The following is a 19,358-nucleotide window of genomic DNA, read 5'->3' as shown; positions in this document are numbered from 1 at the left end:
TGGTTTGTGGCTCTTGATGGCGGCACGGAGCGCGGCGCGCCGAACGTCCTTAAAGCTGTCCTTAAACCTGTAGTAACAGTCCTTATTCTCTGTGAAGCCTGTAAAATTTTATCCAAAGCCAGATAAATTTTTCGAATGGTTTCCAGCTGCCAGTCTCTAACACTTTCTGAAAAATTCTGATGGAAGAAAAGCCCAAATCATTCCGCCATTTCCTGACAATGAAAATCCGCCGAGGGGGTGGACCACTCCTCGCTCAAAGCCTGCTCACAGGCGAATGACGCAACCGACAGGCGTGGAAAAACTCACACATGCACACGAGGGTTCAAGCTTGTCTGACGCAATCACACGTGATTCATATCCATATGGTTTTTGAAAAAAATAATAAGGTCGGATACTTTTCTAATATACCTCGTATTCATGGATGGCACCTCCCTACCTAGCTGACCTAATTAAAACTTACGTACCGGCCCGGGCTTTACGCTCTCGGGGTGCAGGACTACTTTGTGTCCCTAAGGTGAATAAGAAGTCTGTGAGTCACAGAGCTTTCTCTTATCGTCACGGACTAAGGTTAATTATGGAGTTCCACAAGGTTCTGTGCTAGGACCAATTTTATTCACTTTATACATGCTTCCCTTAGGTAGTATTATTAGAAAGCATTGCTTAAATTTTCATTGTTACGCAGATGATACCCAGCTTTATCTATCCATGAAGCCAGAGGACACACACCAATTAGTTAAACTGCAGGAATGCCTTTACAGACATAAAGACATGGATGACCTCTAATTTCCTACTTTTAAATTCAGATAAAACTGAAGTTATTGTGCTTGGCCCCACAAATCTTAGAAACATGGTGTCTAACCAGATCCTTACTCTGGATGGCATTACCCTGACCTCCAGTAATACTGTGAGAAATCTTGGAGTCATTTTTGATCAGAATATGTCCTTCAATGCGCATATTAAGCAAATATGTAGGACTGCTTTTTTGCAATTGCGCAATATCTCTAAAATTAGAAAGGTCTTGTCTCAGAGTAATGCTGAAAAGCTAATTCATGCATTTATTTCTTCTAGGCTGGACTATTGTAATTCATTATTATCAGGTTGTCCTAAAAGTTCCCTGAAAAGCCTTCAGTTAATTCAAAATGCTGCAGCTAGAGTACTGACAGGGACTAGAAGGAGAGAGCATATTTCACCCATATTGGCCTCTCTTCATTGGCTCCCTGTCAATTCCAGAATAGAATTTAAAATTCTTCTTCTTACTTATAAGGTTTTGAATATCAGGTCCCATCTTATCTTAGGGACCTCTTAGTACCATATCACCCGATAGAGCGCTTCGCTCTCAGACTGCAGGCTTACTTGTAGTTCCTAGGGTTGTAAGAGTAGAATGGGAGGCAGAGCCTTCAGCTTTCAGGCTCCTCTCCTGTGGAACCAGCTCCCAATTCGGATCAGGGAGACAGACACCCTCTCTACTTTTAAGATTAAGCTTAAACTTTCCATTTTGCTAAAGCTTATAGTTAGGGCTGGATCAGGTGACCCTGAACCATCCCTTAGTTATGCTGCTATAGATTAGACTGCTGGGGGGTTCCCATGATGCACTGAGTGTTTCTTTCTCTTTTTGCTCAGTATGCACCAATCTGCATTTAATCATTAGTGATTGATCTCTGCTCTCTTCCACAGCATGTCTTTTCTTGATTCTCTCCCCTCAGCCCACCAGTCGCAGCAGAAGACTGCCCCTCCCTGAGCCTGGTTCTGCTGGAGGTTTCTTCCTGTTAAAAGGGAGTTTTTTCCTTCCACTGTCGCCAAGTGCTTGTTCACATGGGTCGTTTTGACCGTTGGGGTTTTTCTGTAATTATTGTGTGGCTTTTGCCATGCAATGTTCTCCTTGAATTGCTGGCTGTCTGAGTGGTGTCCAAAAAATGAGGTGGGCTTCATAGATAATTGGCAAAGCTTCTGGGGAAAACCTGGTCTTGTTAGGAGAGACGGCATCCATCCCACTTTGGATGGAGCAGCTCTCATTTCTAGAAATCTGGCCAATTTTCTTAAATCCTCCAAACCGTGACTATCCAGGGTTGGGACCAGGAAGCAGAGTTGTAGTCTTACACACCTCTCTGCAGCTTCTCTCCCACTGCCATCCCCTCATTACCCCATCCCCGTAGAGACGGTGCCTGCTCCCAGACCACCAATAACCAGCAAAAATCTATTTAAGCATAAAAATTCAAAAAAAAAAAATAATAATATAGCACCTTCAACTCCACCACAGACTAAAACAGTTAAATGTGGTCTATTAAACATTAGGTCTCTCTCTTCTAAGTCCCTGTTAGTAAATGATATAATAATTGATCAACATATTGGTTTATTCTGCCTTACAGAAACCTGGTTACAGCAGGATGAATATGTTAGTTTAAATGAGTCAACACCCCCGAGTCACAGTAACTGCCAGAATGCTCGTAGCACGGGCCGAGGCGGAGGATTAGCAGCAATCTTCCATTCCAGCTTATTAATTAATCAAAAACCCAGACAGAGCTTTAATTCATTTGAAAGCTTGACTCTTAGTCTTGTCCATCCAAATTGGAAGTCCCAAAAACCAGTTTTATTTGTTATTATCTATCGTCCACCTGGTCGTTACTGTGAGTTTCTCTGTGAATTTTCGGACCTTTTGTCTGACTTAGTGCTTAGCTCAGATAAGATAATTATAGTGGGCGATTTTAACATCCACACAGATGCTGAGAATGACAGCCTCAACACTGCATTTAATCTATTATTAGACTCAATTGGCTTTGCTCAAAATGTAAATGAGTCCACCCACCACTTTATTCATATCTTAGATCTTGTTCTCACTTATGGTATGGAAATTGAAGACTTAACAGTATTCCCTGAAAACTCCCTTCTGTCTGATCATTTCTTAATAACATTTACATTTACTCTGATGGACTACCCAGCAGTGGGGAATAAGTTTCATTACACTAGAAGTCTTTCAGAAAGCACTGTAACTAGGTTTAAGGATATGATTCCTTCTTTATGTTTCTAATGCCATATACCAACACAGTGCAGAGTAGCTACCTAAACTCTGTGAGATAGAGTATCTCGTCAATAGTTTTACATCCTCATTGAAGACAACTTTGGATGCTGTAGCTCCTCTGAAAAAGAGAGCTTTAAATCAGAAGTGCCTGACTCTGTGGTATAACTCACAAACTCGCAGCTTAAAGCAGATAACCCGTAAGTTGGAGAGGAAATGGCGTCTCACTAATTTAGAATATCTTCACTTAGCCTGGAAAAAGAGTCTGTTGCTCTATAAAAAAGCCCTCCGTAAAGTTAGGACATCTTACTACTCATCACTAATTGAAGAAAATAAGAACAACCCCAGGTTTCTTTTCAGCACTGTAGCCAGGCTGACAAAGAGTCACAGCTCTATTGAGCCGAGTATTCCTTTAACTTTAACTAGTAATGACTTCATGACTTTCTTTGCTAATAAAATTTTAACTATTAGAGAAAAAATTACTCATAACCATCCCAAAGACGTATCGTTATCTTTGGCTGCTTTCAGTGATGCCGGTATTTGGTTAGACTTTTTCTCTCAGATTGTTCTGAGTTATTTTCATTAGTTAATTCATCCAAACCATCAACATGTGTATTAGACCCCATTCCTACCAGGCTGCTCAAGGAAGCCCTACCATTATTTAATGCTTCGATCTTAAATATGATCAATCTATCTTTATTAGTTGGCAATGTACCACAGGCTTTTAAGGTGGCAGTAATTAAACCATTACTTAAAAAGCCATCACTTGACCCAGCTATCTTAGCTAATTATAGGCCAATCTCCAACCTTCCTTTTCTCTAAAAATTCTTCAAAGGGTAGTTGTAAAACAGCTAACTGATCATCTGCAGAGGAATGGTCTATTTGAAGAGTTTCAGTCAGGTTTTAGAATTCATCATAGTACAGAAACAGCATTAGTGAAGGTTACAAATGATCTTCTTATGGCCTCAGACAGTGGACTCATCTCTGTGCTTGTTCTGTTAGACCTCAGTGCTGCTTTTGATACTGTTGACCATAAAATTTTATTACAGAGATTAGAGCATGCCATAGGTATCAGCTTTCAGGCTCCTCTCCTGTGGAACCAGCTCCCAATTCAGATCAAGGAGACAGACACCCTCTCTACTTTTAAGATTAGGCTTAAAACTTTCCTTTTTGCTAAAGCTTATAGTTAGGGCTGGATCAGGTGACCCTGAACCATCCCTTAGTTATGCTGCTATAGACTTAGACTGCTGGGGGGTTCCCATGATGCACTGAGTGTTTCCTTCTCTTTTTGCTCTGTATGCACCACTCTGCATTTAATCATTAGTGATTGATCTCTGCTCCCCTCCACAGCATGTCTTTTTTCCTGGTTCTCTCCCTCAGCCCCAACCAGTCCCAGCAGAAGACTGCCCCTCCCTGAGCCTGGTTCTGCTGGAGGTTTCTTCCTGTTAAAAGGGAGTTTTTTCCTTCCCATTGTCGCCAAGTGCTTGCTCACAGGGGGTCGTTTTGACCGTTGGGGTTTTTACGTAATTATTGTATGGCCTTGCCTTACAATATAAAGCGCCTTGGGGCAACTGTTTGTTGTGATTTGGCGCTATATAAATAAAACTGATTGAAAATTGATTGATTGATTCAATGTGGAGTGCCTTGGGGTGACTGTTTGTTGTGATTTGGCGCTATATAAATAAAATTGATTGATTGATTGATTGATAGTGTCTGAGGTAATAGTAAAGTGATGCAGCTGGAAAGGATGCTCTCAATGGTGCCACGGTAGAAAGTGCTCATGATGGTTGGTGGAGCACTTGCCAGCTTGAGTTTGCACAGGAAGTAGAGACGCCGCTGGGCCTTCTTTGCCAGTGATGCAGTGTTGGTGGTCCAGGACAGGTCCTCACTGATGTGCACCCCCAGGAATTTGGTGCTGCTCACTCTCTCCACAGCAGCACCCTCGATGGCCAGTGGCAGGTGTTGGGTGTGACCTTTCCGGAAGTCAACAACAATCTCCTTGGTCTTGCTGACATTCAGCAGGAGGTTGTTGTTTCTGCAACACGTGGTCAGAAGGTTGACCTCTTCCCTGTAGTGAGTTTCATCGCCCTTGGTGATGAGCCCCACCAGAGTTGTGTCATCCGCAAACTTCACTATGTGGTTTGTGCTGTGGTTTGTTGTGCAGCCGTGTGTCAATAACGTGAAGAGCAGTGAACTGAGCACACAGCCTTGGGGAGCCCTGTGTTCAATACAATGCTGCTTGAGGTGTTGTTGCCAACATGGACTGCTTGTGGCCTCTGGGGTGAGGAAGTCCAACAGCCAGTTGCAAAAGGGAGGTGCTGAGCCCCATCACCATCTTATCCAGAATCGGGTCGCGGGGCAACCACTCTACCAGGGAATCCCAGACTTCCCTTTCCCTTGCCACATTGACCACCTCTGACTGGGGGATCCCGAGGTGTTCCCAGGCCAGTGTGGAGATATAATCTCTCCACCTAGTCCTGGGTCTTCCCTGGCATCTCCTTCCAGATGGACGTGCCTGGAACACCTCCCTAGGAAAGCGCCCAGGAGGCATCTTTACCAGATGCCCAAACCACCTCGGTTGGCTCCTTTCAATGTGAAGGAGCAGTGTCTCTACTCTAAGCTCCCCATGACCGAACGTCTCACCCTATGTCAAAGGGAGATACCAGCCACCCTCCTAAGGAAGCCCATTTCTGCCTTTTGTACCTGCGATCTAGTTCTTTCGGTTATGATCATAGGTGAGAGTAGGAACGAAGATTGATCAGTAGTGTTGTGAAAGTGTAGTGACACGGACCCACAACAGGGGGCGCAAATGAACGGCCAATAGATGAGCCAAAAGGTAACAATTTAATGTTGTGAAATGTGCACAACGAACATACAGACAATCTCAGAATATAATTACAGTCAATCCACAAAGGTGACGTGTGGGCAGGCTTTAGGATAGAAGACGTCTGTCCTGAGAAGAGCCGGAACCACACGATTTCCGCCGCCACAGAACCTGGTGAATACTGGAGCCGCCAAGTCCTGAATTCACAGGTGATCACCGTCCCCGACTGTCGGATCTGGTACTGCTGGCGAGAACAAAGACAGTCAAGTGTGGGTGTGTGTACACCCAGTAACAACAGCGGTGGGAATGCCACCTCCACCTCTCACTCAATAACTGCAGAGTACTGTAGATTCCTCAGGGGAAAAGAGTGCCTTCAACGCTCTCTCAGCTTTCACCGACGGAGGTACCAGTACTCCTGCAAACACTCACAATATACAAATATTGCAATCACAAATGGCTGAGGATATTACCTCCAATGAAGTATGATATCTCAGCAACGAGGTGGAGATGACGTCTGGTCTTATGGAGTGAGAGGACGTTGAGTAGATGGGTGACAGCTGTCAAGAGGTAATGAGTGACAGCTGTCACCCCCGGCTGTGTCCATGGCGGCAGCGCCCTCACGTGCCTGAAGCCCGCACTTCAGGCAGGGCACCCTCTGATGGTGGGCCAGCAGTACCTCCTCTTCTGGCGGCCCACACACAACAGGACCCCCCCCCCAACGGGCGCCTCCTGGCGCCCGACCCGGCTTGTTGGGGTTTCGACGGTAGAAGTCGGCCAGGAGGGCCGGATCCAGGATGAAGCTCCTCTTCACCCAGGAGCGTTCTTCGGGTCCATACCCCTCCCAGTCCACCAAGTACTGGAACCCCCGGCCCATCCGACGGACGTCCAGGAGCCGGCGCACCGTCCAAGCCGGCTCCCCGTCGATGATCCGAGCAGGAGGCGGCGCTGGTCCGGGAGCATAGAGGGGTGAGGTGTGGTAAGGTTTGATGCGGGACACGTGGAAAACCGGATGGATCCGCAGTGAAGCCGGGAGTTGGAGCTTCACTGCGGCAGGACTGAGGACTTTGAGGATCTTGAAGGGGCCAATGTACCTGTCCTGAAGTTTCGGGGAGTCCACCTGGAGGGGGATGTCCTTCGTGGAAAGCCACACCTCCTGCCCGGGCTAGTAAGCAGGGGCCGGGGATCGCAGGCGGTATGCATGGGTCTTCGCCCTCATCCGGGCCTTCAACAAGGCAGAACGGGCGGAGCGCCACACCCGACGGCACTTTCGCAGGTGGGCCTGGACCGAGGGCACACCGACCTCTCCCTCCATCACGGGAAACAACGGGGGCTGATACCCCAAACACACCTCAAATGGGGAGAGGCCGGTGGCAGAAAAGACCTGGCTGTTATGCGCATACTTGATCCAGGCCAGATGGTTACTCCAGGCCGTCGGATGCGCAGATGTGACGCAGCGGAGGGTCTGTTCCAGTTCCTGGTTGGCCCGCTCTGCCTGTCCGTTCGTATGTGGATGGTACCCGGACTAGAGGCTCACGGTGGCCCCCAGTTCCCTGCAGAAGCTCCTCTAGACGTGTGAGGATAACTGGGGACCAAGATCAGAGACGATGTCGGAGGGTATCCCATGCAGACGGACGACGTGGTGGACCAGGAGGTCTGCTATCTCCTGGGCTGTTGGGAGCTTTGAGAGGACCACGAAGTGGGCCGCCTTGGAGAATCGGTCCACTATCGTGAAGATGGTGGTGTTGCCCTGGGACGGCGGGAGTCCCGTGACGAAATCCAGGCCGATGTGGGACCAGGGGCGATGAGGCACCGGCAGCAGCTGGAGGAGTCCTTGGGCCTTCTTATGTACTGCCTTGCCCCTGGCACAGGTGGTGCAGGCCTGGATATATTCCCGGACGTCGGCCTCCATAGACGCCCACCAGAAGCGCTGCCGGACAACTGCCACGGTCCTTCGCACCCCTGGATGACAGGAGAGCTTGGAACCGTGACAGAAGTCCAAGACTGCAGCTCTGGCCTCTGGTGGGACGTACAGACGGTTCTTTGGACCGGTTCCGGGGTCCAAGCTCCGTGCCAGGGCCTCCCGGACGGTCTTCTCCACATCCTAGGTGAGGGTGGCCACGATAGTGGACTCCAGAATGATGGGCACCGGTGGATCCGACAGCACCGTTTTGACTTCGTCTTCGTGTACCCGGGACAAGGCATCCGATCTCTGGTTCTTGGTCCCGGGGCGATAGGTGATCCGGAAGTCAAAACGTCCGAAGAACAGTGACCAGCGGGCTTGCCTGGGGTTCAGCTGCTTGGCGGTCCTGATATACTCCAGGTTCCGATGGTCAGTGAAAACCGTGAATGGCACAGACGCTCCCTCCAACAGGTGTCTCCACTCCTCAAGAGCCTCTTTCACCGCAAGGAGTTCTCGATTGCCGATGTCATAGTTCAGTTCAGCCGGGGTCAACCTGCGTGAAAAGTAGGCACACGGGTGAAGAACCTTATCGGTCTCTCCGCTCTGGGATAGCACGGCTCCTATCCCTGAGTCAGAGGCGTCCACGCACACACAACACGTAGATCGAGAGCTTCGCCTTTTGGCTCAGCTCCTTTTTCGTCACAATAGTACAGTAGAGCGAATGCAATACCATTCCTGCTGCGCCGATTCTCTGGCCAATCTCACGCTCCATTATACCCTCACTCGTGAACAAGACCCCAAGGTACTTGAACTCCTTCACTTGGGTCAAGACCTCATTCCCTACCCTGACGCTGTCATACACCAGTCCTCCATTTTGCTCTTCCTCATGTGAACTTCCCTTACCAAAAAATAGTACTGATAAGTATATAAAAAGTAAACTAGAAGTATACTTGAAACATACTTGCATATATTACTTTTTGGTAAGGGTTCCTCCTCCTCCTTCCCCTGATTTCTACATGCCTCTGTAGTCACACACCTGTGCTGAGTTAATCGTTTGTAGTTTAAGCCCTCACTTTTTCCTTGCCTCTTGTGGGTTCATTCACTTACATTTGTTTGTGGTGCCTGGCTGTGAGTATTTGGCTTTTGCCCTTATCCATGCTCCCTGTGTTAAATTGTTTCTCAGAGAGTTATTTTCTTTTATGTTAGTTACTTGCCCGATCATCGGTTTCCTGCTGAGAACTATGGCCTCAGATTTAGAGGTGCTGATCCTCATCCCAGCCGCTTCACACTCGGCTGTGAACTGATCCGGTGAGTGTTGGTCACCAGCTGATGAAGCCAACAGGACCACATCATCTGCAAAAGGCAGTGACGAGATCCTGAGCCCACCAAACTGGAAGCCCTCCTCCCCCCGAGTACACCTTGATATCCTGTCCATGAGTATCACAAACAGGCTTTGTTGACAAGGCACAGCCTTGCTGGAGGTCAACCCCCCACAGGTTAACGAGTCCGACTTACTGCCGACCACTCGAACATGGCTCTTGCTTTGTAAGTACAGAGATTGTAGGACCCTGAGAAGGGACTCCCCTCACTCCATACTCCCACAGCACCTCCCATAGTATCTCCCGGCGTAACCAATCATACACCATCTCCAAGTTCACAAAACGCATGTAGACTGGATGGGCATACTCCTAGGCAGAGGCGATTTTAGACTTCCAGTTTTAGGGGTGCTTAGCACATTTTTAAAATTTTTAAAATCTAGATGTCCAGAAATACAATTTCCCATGATTTCAGAGTGAAAACATTGCTTGTAAAAACTGCATTCATTGTCAAAATGATAAAAAAAAAAAAAAAACGTATATTAGCAATGGATAATGGCCCATACATAAAATTCCTGCATTCTGGTGCAGTTTATATAACAAATAATTTAATCTCCTAATGTGGTGAGGGCAATTAGTAATTGCAACTTAGGAGCAGGTCTGAAATATTCAGAGTAAAGTATATTATCCTTGTTTTTTATATTAGTCTTATGAGCCTCTAGTATTGAAGATTTTTTTGTTTCATCTTAACAGATTATTATGTCATAGTACTTATTACAGAACACTCACCCTGGTATCACTTTTCAATTACATTTAGACAGTTTTAGGCATTACTTAGATTGTGTTTTAGTTTTGGCTATTCATTTATTTATTCTAACAAACTGATTGATGTCTCGGTTTTTTCTGGCAGCACGCACATCCACTCTGCAAGTAATACACATACAGTAGTTGCAGTTATTATGATCAGTGAGGTTTAGTGCCGTGTGCAGGAGGACCTGATTTAACACAGTGACAGCAGCACTCCACTATAAGGCTGGATGGAGAACACAGATGGTACACTGCACATAAATGGGTTCAGGATAAGAAATATATGAATATGAATTATTTATTGAATTAACAGCAAAGCATAGAAGGGACAGACAAGATCTAATGAAGTCCTTAAAAGTCATATAAATTAAAACAAAATAAACAAAAAAAAAAAAAACAATACAGCAGTGTGATCAAAATCTAGCATTCTTAGATAACAGCCTTTTATCTCTTTTCAACTCTTCATCTCACAATAATCTTAGATAAAACTTCTGAAACCATTCATGTATTGGAAATGTGCAGAAAAGCCTCCTGCAAGTTAGACTAACATCTGTGCTTCTCACTCTTATCTACCAAATCGAACAATAACTCTCATGTTCTATGTTCTCAAGCATTTCCTTCTCATGGCAAACATGATCATTCTTTTATTACAGAACACAGAAAAATAAAAATGTGTGACTTAAAAGTCAGAATTCATACCAAAACACCAGTAACACAAGTAAGACACCTCCACAGTCTGATACACACATCAATTTGCCCTTAGCTTCACTTTCCATCCTTTGCTATTCTCAATGTCCATATCTATGTACTATCACATAAGGTCTATAGAGTGCACAGACCTCACCTGAAGCTTTTTTTGCTTTTTTTTCTGATATCCATCACTGCAATGCAGGCTTGGTTTGCCACTTACTGCCAACAAAATAAAAATACAAACTGAGGTTGTTATGATTATTGCCCTTTTAGCAGGAATTTTAATTATTCACTTATATCATGCTGTGCATTAAACTTTGTGGTAAAGTTTACTGTCTACCGGCGTGAAGTTAGACAGTAGACAGTAGTTCATTATTCAGACAGTAAGTCGCGATGAAGCAGTTCTGGTTGTATTATGGGCAAAAAATGTTTTTAAAATGGAAATAAACATGCCCTGTTGAATTCTACCTTTAAAAAATCCAAAGTAAAACAATGATTTGGTTTTGATGCTTAAACCAAAAATATGACAGAATATGGAAAGTGTAAACAGACATATAATCATTTATTAGGCTTGTGCTTTGAATTTAATCTGTCAACTCCTTACACCTCACTCTAGTCACAACTTTAGTTAAAAAGTGCTGCAAAAACAATTATGAAAAGAACTGACAGTTACACATCAAAAAACAACTAAAAATAAAAGAATGACAAAAACAATTTAAAAATTTAAAAAATAGTCAAGATGACAAGTGACTACTGTACAAATAGTATTTCGAAAATTCTGATTTTCTGCGCTGAATAACTGTCCACATTTAAGCAATAATAGCTTTTACATGGGCAAGTGCATTTTGGCGCCACATGACTAGAAATGTCAAGTGCCCTTGCCCCATGCCCACCAACTTCCATTTCACCCCCTCCCACCCCTCAATTTCACTGTATTTAATGATGCACTTGCCCATGTAAAAGCTGTTACTGCTTAAGTGTGGACAGTTATTCAGTATATGGACAGTAGTTTGTCATATCATTAAATACAGTGAAATTGAGGGGTGGACGGGGGTGAAATGGAGGCTGGTTGGCATGGGGCAAGGCCACTTGACAGATCTGGGCAGGTGGCACCAAAATGCACTTGCCCATGTAAAAGCTATTACTGCTTCAGTGTGGACAGTTATTCCACACTGTTATTTATTTCGAAATATTATTTGTATAGAAGTCACTTGTCATCTTGAGTATTATTTTTAAATTGTTTTTGTCATTCTTTTATTTCTTGTTGTTGATGTGTAACTGTAAGTTCTTTTCATAGTTGTTTTTGCAGCACTTTTTTCACTAAAGTTGTACCTGGAGTGAGGTGTAAGGAGTTGACAGATTTAATTTTTGGTTTAAGCATTACAACCAAATTACTGTTTTAAGCATCAAAACCAAATCATTGTTTTATTTTGGATTTTTTTAAAAGGTAGAATTCAACAGGGCACGTTTATTTCCATTTTAAAAACATTCTTTGCCCATAATACAACCAGAACTGCTTCATCGTGAATTACTGTCTGAATGATGAACTGCTGTCTACTGTCTAACTTCATGCTGGTTTACCGTCTTAATTCTGAAATGCTTAGTTAAGGACCTTAACTAAGCATTTAAGGTCAGATCTGTGTACATGGCATTTGATGTAGGAGAGTGATTTGTTAATGGAAGCTACACAGATTGAAGGGCGAGCACTGTTTAGTAGCTGACAAGAGGATTTAGTTGAAAGAAAAACAACACCATATCAATCTTACATTTGACCACGCACAGCCGCGCACTAATTTGTAGAGCAATATACTGTTTAGCGATAGATAGCTAGGTGAGTACAATAAGCACTTTTCAGAAAGTTGCACTTGCTCTTCACATTCAGAGACATAAACTGTGAATAAATACCTCGCAAATGTGACAGTCGCCTGGCAATCACTTGACAGCACGGCTGCATGAGGTTACCACCAGCGCTCACAGGACAGCGTCTCTCCTAAATTAGCGCCACCTACAGCAGCACCACGCGACACAAACACATGCCAGAGCAGACGCAGTTGTGGACAGAGAGAGAGATGAATGTAGGCGCACTTTGTGGATTGAACCATTTGCCCAAGAAGGGGAGATGATCAAATTACTTGTAATACATATAACTCCACCCCCGCTCTCAGGCCCCCACCAGGATCTTTGTGAGAGTGAAGAGCTGGTTGCTTGTTCCACGACCAGGATGGAACCCACATTGTTCAACTATCGGCCGAACCCTCCTTTCCAGCACCCTAGAGTAGACTTTACCAGGGAGACTGAGTAGTGTGATGCCCCTGTAGTTGGCACACAATCTCTGGTCCCCCTTTTTAAATATGGGGACCACCACCCCAGTTTGCCACTCCTTAGGCACTGTCCCAGACCTCAACGCAATGTTGAACAGATGTCTCATCCAAAGCAATCCCTCCAAACTTGGAGCCTTCAGCAGTTCTGGATGAATCTCATCAACCCCCGGGGCCTTGCCACTGCGGAGTTGTTTGACTACCTCAGTGACTTCTGCCAGGGAAATTGATGAAAAGCCACCACCAGCTTCCAGTTCTGCCTCTACTATAGAGGGCACTCTGGTCTGATGCAGTAGTTCCTCAAAGTGTTCCTTCCAGTGCTGGATTACATCCTCAGTTGAGGTCAACAGAGTCCCATCCTTACTGTAGACAGCTTGGATGGTTCCGCGTTTTCCCCTCCTGATGTGCCTCACGGTCCGCAAGAAGCACCTTTGTGTCGACCGAAAGTCCTTCTCCATGGTTGCTCCGAACTCCTCCCACATCTGCTGCTTTGCTCCCCCCCCTCCACCCACACAGCAAAGGCTGCTGCCCTTCGGGGCTGTCGGGTACCTTGCTACTGCCTCAGAGTCCTCCAAGATAACATCCCGGAAGGACTACTTCTTCAGTCGGATGGCTTCCCTGACCACCAGTGTCTACCACAGTGTTCAAGGGTTGCCGCCCCTTGAGGCACCTAAGAATTTCAGGCCACAACTCCCCACTTCAGCAGTGGAAGCTTTAAACATTGCCCATTCTGGTTCAATGCCCCAACCTCCGCAGGGATGCTAAAAAAGCTCCGCCGGAGGTGTGAGTTGAAGATCTGTCAGACAGTGGGTTCCTCCAGATGTTCCCAGTTCACCCGCACTACCCGTTTGGGCTTACCAGGTCTGTCCAAAGTCCTCCCCATCCTCTGATCTAACTCACCACCAGATGGTGATCAGTTAACAGCTCTGCCTCTCTCTTCACCCGAGTGTCAGAACATGCAGCATTAGATAAGATGATCTATCTTCCTTATGTTCGAACATGGTCTTTGTTATGGACAGTCCTTGAATAGCACAGAAGTCCAATAACAAATGACCATTCGGGTTTAGATCAGGGAGGCCGTTCCTCCCGATCACGTGTCTGTCATTGCCCATGTATGCGTTGAAGTCCCCCAGCAGAACAATGGAGTCCCCCACCAGAGCCCTATACAGGACTTCATTCAGGGACTCCAAGAAGGCCAAATACGCCAAACTGCTGTTCGGTGCATACGCACAAATTGTCGGAGTGCCATTAATTACATTTTTTCTTCCAACCTATTTTTTTGTTCTCTCTTCATTTCTTTCTATCTGAAGATGAAAGAAAAGCATGAACTCCACGGTGAACAGCGTGACAGTGTTGTCAACCTTTGCATGGCATGGGACCTTTCGCTTCCAAATCTAAACAACATGAAGTGGCTCCATGACAAGCTACTCATACATGCAGTAAAATTTCAGTCCTTCTGCCCCGTTAATGATTTGATTAGTTGTAACGAATTTGGTTATTAAAATAACTGTTTTTGTTTATCCAGACTTTGAATGCTCTATTACACAGGTTCTGGATCGATCAGCAAAACAAGTGAAGCAGTTATGGAAGGGACTGAAGGAGACTGGCATTTGGCCTCTTCTCTGCTATAGAGCAAATGTAGTGAAACTGCTTTTCCCTTGTGAGAAAGATGCAGAGATCACACCCCAGGTGCATGAAATAAGTTTGTATATTAATCATTTATTCCCAACTGTATTATATTCCCTTTAAAAATGCCTCCCTCATTTTTTACTTCTATGTATGAATTTCTTTTGAGACCAGTCCCTGTCTTTACAGATGATTCTTGCACACATCATATGGCCCAAGCTGAAATCAGATTTTGACTGTGATGATGAAGATGATGCCTCTGTAGAGGTCATCACACAGGTCACAAGTTACTTCAGGAATTTTACTGAACAAGGTCTGTTTTTAACATTAATTCTCATAAATGTCCTTTACTTCTTCTGTTAAATACAGTAATGTTCAGAATAATAGTTCATAAAAAATGAGGTGGGCTTCATAGATAATTGGCAAAGCTTCTGGGGAAAACCTGGTCTTGTTAGGAGAGATGGCATCCATCCCACTTTGGATGGAGCAGCTCTCATTTCTAGAAATCTGGCCAATTTTCTTAAATCCTCCAAACCGTGACTATCCAGGGTTGGGACCAGGAAGCAGAGTTGTAGTCTTACACACCTCTCTGCAGCTTCTCTCCCCCTGCCATCCCCTCATTACCCCATCCCCGTAGAGACGGTGCCTGCTCCCAGACCACCAATAACCAGCAAAAATCTATTTAAGCATAAAAATTCAAAAAGAAAAAATAATATAGCACCTTCAACTGCACCACAGACTAAAACAGTTAAATGTGGTCTATTAAACATTAGGTCTCTCTCTTCTAAGTCCCTGTTGGTAAATGATATAATAATTGATCAACATATTGATTTATTCTGCCTAACAGAAACCTGGTTACAGCAGGATGAATATGTTAGTTTAAATGAGTCAACACCCCCGAGTCACACTAACTGTCAGAACGCTCGTAGCACGGGCCGAGGCGGAGGATTAGCAGCAATCTTCCATTCCAGCTTATTAATTAATCAAAAACCCAGACAGAGCTTTAATTCATTTGAAAGCTTGACTCTTAGTCTTGTCCATCCAAATTGGAAGTCCCAAAAAACCAGTTTTATTTGTTATTATCTATCGTCCACCTGGTCGTTACTGTGAGTTTCTCTGTGAATTTTCAGACCTTTTGTCTGACTTAGTGCTTAGCTCAGATAAGATAATTATAGTGGGCGATTTTAACATCCACATAGATGCTGAGAATGACAGCCTCAACACTGCATTTAATCTATTATTAGACTCTATTGGCTTTGCTCAAAATGTAAATGAGTCCACCCACCACTTTAATCATATCTTAGATCTTGTTCTGACTTATGGTATGGAAATAGAAGACTTAACAGTATTCCCTGAAAACTCCCTTCTGTCTGATCATTTCTTAATAACATTTACATTTACTCTGATGGACTACCCAGCAGTGGGGAATAAGTTTCATTACACTAGAAGTCTTTCAGAAAGTGCTGTAACTAGGTTTAAGGATATGATTCCTTCTTTATGTTCTCTAATGCCATATAACAACACAGTGCAGAGTAGCTACCTAAACTCTGTAAGTGAGATAGAGTATCTCGTCAATAGTTTTACATCCTCATTGAAGACAACTTTGGATGCTGTAGCTCCTCTGAAAAAGAGAGCTTTAAATCAGAAGTGCCTGACTCTGTGGTATAACTCACAAACTCGTAGCTTAAAGCAGATAACCCGTAAGTTGGAGAGGAAATGGCGTCTCACTAATTTAGAAGATCTTCACTTAGCCTGGAAAAAGAGTCTGTTGCTCTATAAAAAGCCCTCCGTAAAGCTAGGACATCTTTCTACTCATCACTAATTGAAGAAAATAAGAACAACCCCAGGTTTCTTTTCAGCACTGTAGCCAGGCTGACAAAGAGTCAGAGCTCTATTGAGCTGAGTATTCCATTAACTTTAACTAGTAATGACTTCATGACTTTCTTTGCTAACACAATTTTAACTATTAGAGAAAAAATTACTCATAACCATCCCAAAGACGTATCGTTATCTTTGGCTGCTTTCAGTGATGCCGGTATTTGGTTAGACTCTTTCTCTCCGATTGTTCTGTCTGAGTTATTTTCATTAGTTACTTCATCCAAACCATCAACATGTTTATTAGACCCCATTCCTACCAGGCTGCTCAAGGAAGCCCTACCATTATTTAATGCTTCGATCTTAAATATGATCAATCTATCTTTGTTAGTTGGCTATGTACCACAGGCTTTTAAGGTGGCAGTAATTAAACCATTACTTAAAAAGCCATCACTTGACCCAGCTATCTTAGCTAATTAAAGGCACTGCGCTGCGGTGGTTTGAATCATATTTGTCTAATAGATTACAATTTGTTCATGTAAATGGGGAATCTTCTTCACAGACTAAAGTTAATTATGGAGTTCCACAAGGTTCTGTGCTAGGACCAATTTTATTCACTTTATACATGCTTCCCTTAGGCAGTATTATTAGACGGTATTGCTTAAATTTTCATTGTTACGCAGATGATACCCAGCTTTATCTATCCATGAAGCCAGAGGACACACACCAATTAGCTAAACTGCAGGATTGTCTTACAGACATAAAGACATGGATGACCTCTAATTTCCTGCTTTTAAACTCAGATAAAACTGAAGTTATTGTACTTGGCCCCACAAATCTTAGAAACATGGTGTCTAACCAGATCCTTACTCTGGATGGCATTACCCTGACCTCTAGTAATACTGTGAGAAATCTTGGAGTCATTTTTGATCAGGATATATCATTCAAAGCGCATATTAAACAAATATGTAGGACTGCTTTTTTGCATTTACGCAATATCTCTAAAATTAGAAAGGTCTTGTCTCAGAGTGATGCTGAAAAACTAATTCATGCATTTATTTCCTCTAGGCTGGACTATTGTAATTCATTACTATCAGGTTGTCCTAAAAGTTCCCTAAAAAGCCTTCAGTTAATTCAAAATGCTGCAGCTAGAGTACTAACGGGGACTAGAAGGAGAGAGCATATCTCACCCATATTGGCCTCTCTTCATTGGCTTCCTGTTAATTCTAGAATAGAATTTAAAATTCTTCTTCTTACTTATAAGGTTTTGAATAATCAGGTCCCATCTTATCTTAGGGACCTCGTAGTACCATATCACCCCAATAGAGCGCTTCGCTCTCAGACTGCAGGCTTACTTGTAGTTCCTAGGGTTTGTAAGAGTAGAATGGGAGGCAGAGCCTTCAGCTTTCAGGCTCCTCTCCTGTGGAACCAGCTCCCAATTCAGATCAGGGAGACAGACACCCTCTCTACTTTTAAGATTAGGCTTAAAACTTTCCTTTTTGCTCAAGCTTATAGTTAGGGCTGGATCAGGTGACCCTGAACCATCCCTTAGTTATGCTGCTATAGACGTAGACTGCTGGGGGGTTCCCATGATGCACTGTTTCTTTCTCTTTTTGCTCTGTATGCACCACTCTGCATTTAATCATTAGTGATTGATCTCTGCTCCCCTCCACAGCATGTCTTTTTCCTGGTTCTCTCCCTCAGCCCCAACCAGTCCCAGCAGAAGACTGCCCCTCCCTGAGCCTGGTTCTGCTGGAGGTTTCTTCCTGTTAAAAGGGAGTTTTTCCTTCCCACTGTCGCCAAGTGCTTGCTCACAGGGGGTCGGCCTTGCCTTACAATATAAGGCGCCTTGGGGCAACTGTTTGTTGTGATTTGGCGCTATATAAAAAAAATTGATTGATTGAATAGTAGTGCTATGTGACTAAAAAGATTAATCCAGGTTTTGAGTATATTTCTTATTGTTACATGGGAAACAAGGTACCAGTAGATTCAGTAGATTCTCACAAATCCAACAAGATCAAGCATTCATGATATGCACACTCTTAAGGCTATGAAATTGGGCTATTAGTAAAAAAAAGTAGAAAAGGGGGTGTTCACAATAATAGTAGTGTGGCATACAGTCAGTGAGTTCGGCAATTTTGTGGAACAAACAGGTGTGAATCAGGTGTCCCTATTTAAGAATGAAGCCAGCACCAGTTGAACATGCTTTTCTCTTTGAAAGCCTGAGGAAAATGGAACGTTCAAGACATTGTTCAGAAGAACAGCGTAGCTTGATTAAAAAGTTGATTGGAGAGGGGAAAACGTATATGCAGGTGCAAAAAATTATAGGCTGTTCATCTACAATGATCTCCAATGCTTTAAAATGGACAAAAAAAAAAAACAGAGACGCATGAAAGAAAATGGAAAACAACCATCAAAATGGACAGAAGAATAACCAGAATGGCAAAGGCTCACCCACTGATCAGTTCCAGGATGATCAAAGACAGTCTGGAGTTACCTGTAAGTGCTGTGACAGTTAGAAGACACATGTGTGAAGCTAATTTATTTGCAAGAATCCCCCGCAAAGTCCCTCTGTTAAATAAAAAACATGTGCAGAAGAGGTTACAATTTGCCAAAGAACACATCAACTGGCCTAAAGAGAAATGAAGGAATATTTTGTGGACTGATGAGAGTAAAATTGTTCTTTTTGGGTCCAAGGGCTGCAGACAGTTTGTGAGACGACCCCCAAACTCTGAATTCAAGCCACAGTTCACAGTGAAGACAGTGAAGCATGGTGGTGCAAGCATCATGAAATGGGCATGTTTCTCCTACTATGGTGTTGGGCCAATATATCGCATACCAGGTATCATGGATCAGTTTGGATATGTCACAATACTTGAAGAGGTCATGTTGCCTTATGCTGAAGAGGACATGCCCTTGAAATGGGTGTTTCAACAAGACAATGACCCCAAGCACACTAGTAAACAAGCAAAATCTTGGTTCCAAACCAACAAAATTATGCCTCGCAGATGAGAAGAAATCATGAAAAACTGTGGTTATACAACTAAAT

The 19,358-nt window shown here is 43.9% G+C and overlaps 1 long non-coding RNA gene across 1 annotated transcript; it reads left to right on the top strand.

The window, feature by feature from the left end:
• The first annotated feature begins 14,211 nt into the window (after positions 1–14,211).
• Positions 14,212–14,761, top strand: LOC117513224. Its single transcript, XR_004561491.1, has 3 exons — positions 14,212–14,307; positions 14,417–14,557; positions 14,684–14,761. It is a non-coding gene; the product is annotated as an uncharacterized LOC117513224 (long non-coding RNA).
• The last annotated feature ends 4,597 nt before the right edge of the window (positions 14,762–19,358 follow it).

Source organism: Thalassophryne amazonica, chromosome 7 (genome assembly GCF_902500255.1).
Source record: "Thalassophryne amazonica chromosome 7, fThaAma1.1, whole genome shotgun sequence".
In the NCBI taxonomy this organism is placed as follows: Eukaryota; Metazoa; Chordata; class Actinopteri; order Batrachoidiformes; family Batrachoididae; genus Thalassophryne; species Thalassophryne amazonica.
This window is presented reverse-complemented; position numbering and strand designations above follow the sequence as displayed.